Here is a 6,809-nt window from a genome sequence, read left to right as displayed (position 1 = left end):
CGTGCGAGGAGGTGTGAAGTGCTCCCCAAAGAGTTAAAAGGATGAGAGTCAGAGAGGTTCCTCCCAGAAAATACGAGTTGTTCTGGGCTGGAATCGGCGGTTTGGATGATGGTGTTGGGTGTGGTAGCATCCCTTGGAGGGATGCTTGGAAAGGGCTTTGTACGAGGACTCCTAGTCTCAAAGAGTACGTGTGCAGGCAAGCAAGGGCTGGAAGTGGGCTGACTGGTTGTAAACAAGGGGTGCGGGTAAATGGCAGGCGATGTCGAGTTTTGTTGGCATCCATGAGGCCATGGTGATGAACACTCTATGGTTGAACTGCCATTGTAACTAACGATCTGGCAGAAGAAAACTGTGCTCTGCTCACGAGTCGACAAAGACACTGTAAGAAAGGAATGAGGTCACCTCGGAGAAAGGCTTGAAACTTGCTAAAAACATGTTGCTTTCTTCTGAATAGGCATACTCAGTTTTTCAAACGTTGCTTTGCTGTACCGCTTTTCTTACCTCGTCATGAGCCCTTCACCACTCTGTATTCCTGGCATAGGCTCTCTTACATTTCCTCTTTACTCCTCTACCATTTCCAGAGTTTTACATTCTACCATCATATGATTAATATTGCTAGTAAAGTGGGTGCAGTTGTGCTTACCCATCCCAGCTGGCTCTGGAATTTGGCTTCTCTTGTGTGATCAGTTGCCAAGATTTTTCAGCTTGCTAGAGTGTGAAAGCAACACTGAATCCTGCTGCAGGATCTGGCTTCACCAATGACTCCTAAATGTTATACCAGTGACTTAAACTTAACATCCAAACCATTCTCAGCCATTCTCAGTGACTTAAACTTAACATCCAAACGATTCTCCTTCTGCTGTCTGCATTCTTGACCTTGCTCACCAGTCAGGAGGTGACAGATCTATCTTTTTTATGCCTAATACCTCCAACTCTGACTGAATTAAACCTCTTTGTTTTGTGAGTTCAGCTGACTGAAGGACAGAAGGGAAATATGCGTTGTGAACAACTCCAGAAACAGAGAGCAACATGTCAGAAGGTTATGGATTTGTTCTGTGCAGTCACTTTTGAGGTATTGAAAAAAACTCTGTGTCCCTCAACCTTACTCTTCCTTTTTTCTTCCCCCCTGGAGGAAGAGAGGGAGGCTATAAAATGCAGGAGTGGGTGGCGTTTTTTGTTTAATGCCAATTCATTTACCATGAATACTATTTACTAGATGCCTTAGTAATATTTCAGTAACACAACATTTATGTCTATGATGCTATTTTTAATAATTTGATTGGGGTAAATTTTTTTTTTTAATTTTTTCACATTACAGCTGCTAAATGATGGAGCCTGTTTTTCTAGCCTCTTGAATGCATCCACTGTCTCTGTTTCGTTGTGTAAAATCTGCAGTTTCCTCTAACATCTTGTCAAGGTCATGTACAGACCTAAGTGCTAAAGCTTAGGTCACGGAACTGGTCTTCAGTGCTAAAATGCTCTCTATTTTTTTTTGTTTGTTTGTTTAATTTGAGTAGCTAACACACATCAGGTAGGCGAAAAGACCCCATGCTGGTAAAAACAATTCACCGAAAAAACTTATTTGCAGTAAAACTTGATGTCAGGTCAGTTTTACGGTACCTGAATTATCCCAGTAAGTTTATCTCATGGTAAAATTAAAGCCCTTCAGTCTATTTTTGCCCTTTCTGTTAGCCGTGTCTTAGTCCAGCCATGAGCTCTGGAGTAGCTGTGATCAGATAAAACAAAGGTCTTGGTGACCCTTGTGGATGGTTTAATGAATGTGTAAAAATCTCTTAACCTGTGGACATATGGGAAACATTACTTAGAGAGTCAGTGGAGAGCAAACCAGGAAGAGTTTGATAGCTGTCTTAATTCATCATGGGACTTCATCTTAATGACAGTGTGTAGCTCCAGGCCTCTGTTCCTGAAAGAGTATGATTGGAATTGAAAAGACCATCTTTGCTGGGATTTTTGGTTATATTTTTTCCTTTTCAGAAGAGCTTTTCAGGAGGTGACAGCCTTTTCAGCATGGAAAAGAGATGGATGAGGAAGAATAGGTTGGAAGTGGAAAAGTTAATGAAATATTACCACCTGCCTAACTGCTCTGACTGGTGTTGCCCAAAACTTTCTTGATTGCTTTGCTGAGTATGTGTCAATGCAAATGCTTTAAAACGTAGTGGTGTGGAACCAGTAAGGAGCTAGCTGTTCATGCAGTTCTAGTCTCTTTGCATGACTTTATCACAGCTGTGTTGGATGAGCTCAGCATTACACACTTAGCAGAGGTGATGATAAAGAAGTGAGCAGGGAAGTGGCCCTGAGCATGGTGCTGAGGGCCACTCTTCTGTGGTCCTTCTAAGCTTCTATCCGTAGAATTTTCTTGAGATTTGGAAGGGTTTATATTTCCTTGCCTTTTAACTTTTAATTGAGAACAGCTATGTGATTAGAAATGTTAAATGTATGAATGAAAACTCTGAAAGTTAAAAACCAAAAATTTGTTTTAAACTGCAAAGCTGTTACCATGCAATTCCTGGACCAGTGTAGCCTCATGCAAAACTCCCTTATTTTTCTTTAAAATCTCTAGTAATCCTTTTATTCTATACCAGCATTCCGCAATTGTAAAGAAATCCCCGAATCAGCAATTCCTTCTGTTATTCTTCCAAAAAGTTCCTCTCCCCAATGCCATACTGAATAACTAGTTAGCAATTGCATATTTGATGTTATTATATTCTAATTCCTAAAGATATATTTTAAAGTAGTAATGTCCTTAGTTTGTGTGTGTGTTCTGTGATGGTTTTTAAAATACTTAGAATTCTGTCTGGAGAAAAGTAGTATTACTGGCTATGTCTGCTGAATGGCTGCAGATTTTTAGTAGCCTACAAGGTGAGCTCTGGGGGTTTGGGGTTTTTTTAATTAGCACATGAACAGAGCAGTTGTTTTTTAAGTAACAAAATATATATAAATATATGTCTTTCAATAGAGATGCTAACAAGCAGTACCTAAGCCCTTACCTAAGAATATCCAGAACCTTTTCCTGTCTCTCTTCCTGTCTCATTCTCATGTCAACAAATTCTTTTCCAAAGACCTCTCTGAAATAGAGAGGTTTTAACAGAAGAAATAGTTATTTAGAAGCTGCACAGGAGGAGCATTAGATCCTTTTGTGCTGTGCTTAGCTGCACAGACATCCAGGGGAGCACTAACTGCCAGGATGGGGCTTCAACTTGTATCTTATATTTTCTTACAAATCGTGGCTATAGTCACAACATTTCAATTTAGATGTGCTTGCAAATAATTTCTACAGAATGAGCCCTAAAATGATTAAAAGGGTAAAGAACAGAAATAAAATATGAAAGTTATGCTGTCTTTCCCTACAGAGCATCTTTTGCCTTTAGCTTCATCTATCAGTTATTGAAGTCATTGGGAAAACTCCCTAGGGATTTGTGCATGCTATCACAGGCACTTACAAACCAAAAGCTTTGCAGTTTGGGTCTGTTGGGGTTCCTGTGTTCAGTAATTTTGATTGTATTTTGTGTTAATCAATGCTTACGATGTATCTAGAATATCTATATTGAAAATAATTTGTAAAATTTTCAGCTGGGCTTGATAATGTAACAGTAATACAGAAAATTGGTTAATTTCCACATGATGTGACCAGAGGCTGATTGCCATGAGCACAGAGGAGCGATGACAGGAGGTGAAACTCCAGTGACGAAATCACTGGGAAAACATCAGGGAAGAACACCCTGATCTGGATCTGGGACTGTAAAAGGAGGAGGATGTGCCTCAGGACCAAGTGTGAAACTCAGCACACAAGTTAATGGAAGAGGCTCTCTGGGTTACTACAGATACCACATCATCCTGAGAGGGACATTGTCCTTGCATCCCATAATGACTTCAGAAATCCTTGGGATTGTGCAAGACTTATTATAAAACATTAAGGGGAAGGACCAAGGTAGGGAAAAGGAGGATCAAGGTGTTTTGAGGAGGGACAAATGTGAGAAGATAAGGAAGAGGTAGCAATAAGGGCCAGTTGTAAGGCCGCTGGTAAGTACCTGATCAGAGCTGCTTTTCCAGCATTGTTGCTGAACTTCATTTGCAACTGTTTTCATGGATGAGAGTCTGTCTGTCAGTGGATGGACAGCTAAGTACCAGTGAACGGAGAGGGGACCAGTGGTCACAGGGGCCCGTGCTTCTGTGATACCAGCAGCTGCAAAGACTGGAGTGTGTGTAGGGCTGAGTGCCAGCAACTGGACAGATGCCCAGTCATAGATATCCGTTTGTCTGGAGTGGCAGCAGCTGGAAAGACTGGAGTACGTGTGTCTTGTGAGGATCTGTACATCACTGTGTGTAATTACTAAAGAGCATGAAGCTGGACTAGCAGGCTAGTAAGATAAGCTTGGGAGCCAAGTACTGGAGCTACCAGAGAACCCTGGGTGTGGTCTATGGGAGGGACTAGGAGCTCCAGGCCAGCTGTGGGAAGGACCCATGGGGTCAGGGGACCAGCTGTAAGAGAGCCTGTTAGCACGTACCTTTGTACATGAGGCGACTGTCAGATCAGGGGATTCAGGGACTGGGTATAGATTGAGTAAGACCAGTTACCAGAGAGAGTCGGAGGGTGTGTGTCACATGCTCCCGGGGGTTTGGGACCTAGCAACCCACGTGGACGTGCAGGCCTTAGGGGCTTTTATATCCAGGTGCCAGACACTGGAGACACCAGAAGATCCAGCAGTCAGTTACTGGACAGATGGAGTGTCTATGAACAGCCACTGGAGTATTGTATGGAGTATGTGTTCCTTGCTCGCAGGCCTTCATCCTAATCAGCCAAACAGGGGAACAGTATTGTGGGTGCTGGTGCTGTTGGTGATTGTGCCAGGGCTATGTTTTTTGTCTGTGTATCTGTGTGGATGGCTGTGTGTGCATGTGTGTACTGTACACTTCCACCTATTGAGAAAACATGCTCAGCCCCACTATCGGCATCCTGGCCTCTACTGGGCAACAAGATTTGGTAACCTCTAATAACTGTTGTTGTTTGGGTATCGTAGTGGTATTGGGTCTAGATAGAGAAAGGCTGAGTTTTCAGGAAGGAAAAGAGTGTAAGCAACAGCAAAGTATACTAGAAAAGAATATGGAGAAAATGAGGAGAGAGGGGAGGGGAAGAGAGAAGCACTCTAGAGAGACCTATTTAGAATTTTAGAACAATGCACTTTGTTATATAGCAAGGCTATATATATATACACACAACATACACAATACAATAATATGCAATAGTTTTATACATTCTTGTGGATGCCATTGAATGAAAGATGCTGAAGGAGGAGAAAAACAGCATTTATTCATGCATGGCATGCTTTTAAGTACTATAAGTTATTATTTATCTTCACAGGAGACTTTACAACATAATTACAAGGTATCCCAGGATGGAAATTCTGTTCCTTTGTGCCACTGGAATATAATAGTCAAAGTGTCTGAGTACAGTTTATCATCTGGAGCTTAGAGCTTTTATTCTAAAAGTTGTCAAAGCTGCATCATAGAACATGCATGTTTTATGTATGTCTAAAACACAGGGGTAGGAATTCTTTCATCAGCAACTTTCTGCTTAATTAGAAAAAGTTATATTTAAAAAACACAGAAGCAATAGCTTCCTCATTTGTTTGTTCCTTTTTTCCATGTTTGATTGCATAAATAGAAGCCTGAATCTCAAGTGCCCTGACTCAATCAGCAGAGGCAGGCTGCAAATCTTACTGGGATAGCACTGGGCTTTTTGACACTCATTGCCTTCACTTCTGTGCTTGAGCCAACAATGCAACATTCACTTACGACAAGAAAATTCATGGTGAAGAATGATGTTCATGGTAGCAGCATATTCTCTGCAATTTTAGGTACAGTGTCTTGTAAAAGGAATGTTGCACCAGGATGACCTCTGCTGCAGCTCTTTTATTTGGGCTGAACGCAGGACTGGATTGATGGCTGGCCACCTTTTGACACAGCCTGCTCCTTTTTTGCACTCTGATTTGCTTTGTCCTAACAGAAAAACGATGCTACTTTGGTTTGTGTATTTGGAAAATGGATTGTAATAATGGAAGCCATAGCTGTTTAATCAACTGTTGGAATAAAGTTTTGGAATTCAGATTGCTTTGGAAAACTAGGACTGTTAAAAGCTGGATCCAAAAAGCGCATATGAGCACAGCAGTTTTAGCTGTGTTTTAGATTCTCTGCTGGATACAGAAGATAATTGGAAGGCATGCATTTGGGAAGTTGTCTTTCTAAACACGAGTTTAAAGTCAAAGTTTTCAAAGCCAAATGTCTTTGAAATTACTGAAGCTAATGAATACTGAGCATCTCAGAATCCAAGCCTGCTTGTTTACATTCTTCAGTCTGGATCTAGCATTCCCATGCTATTTTAAAAGCCTATCTTTAATGAATAATGTAAGTTTAAATTCTGATCAGTAAAGCTTTAATGGCTGCCATTAAGGTAATATTTGAAGTAAACCTGTTCTGACACAAAGCCTGGATCACAGATGGAGACATAACTGGAAAATCTATACCTTAAAAGTATTGCTGTATTTCTGTTTGGCACTTTCTGGAAAGAAATAGCAGCGTGTGTGTTGGGTAGGTCTTGGGACATGCCACAGTTGCTTGTTTACATTCCGCAGAATAGATTGTGTGTTGTAGTAACTGTACATAAGTAGACAAACTCTAAAACTGCGTGTAGCACTTTTAACACTTTAGATAAGCTACACCTCTGGAACTACTTAGCACATGCAGGGTTTCTAGATATCAAGGAGCCAAGCTCTAACGTTCAGAATTTCTTG

Source organism: Lepidothrix coronata, unplaced genomic scaffold (assembly GCF_001604755.1).
Source record: "Lepidothrix coronata isolate B3197 unplaced genomic scaffold, Lepidothrix_coronata-1.0 Scaffold40, whole genome shotgun sequence".
Lineage (NCBI taxonomy): Eukaryota > Metazoa > Chordata > Aves > Passeriformes > Pipridae > Lepidothrix > Lepidothrix coronata.
The sequence above is the reverse complement of the archived record's forward strand: the minus strand, read 5'-3'. Positions refer to the sequence as shown.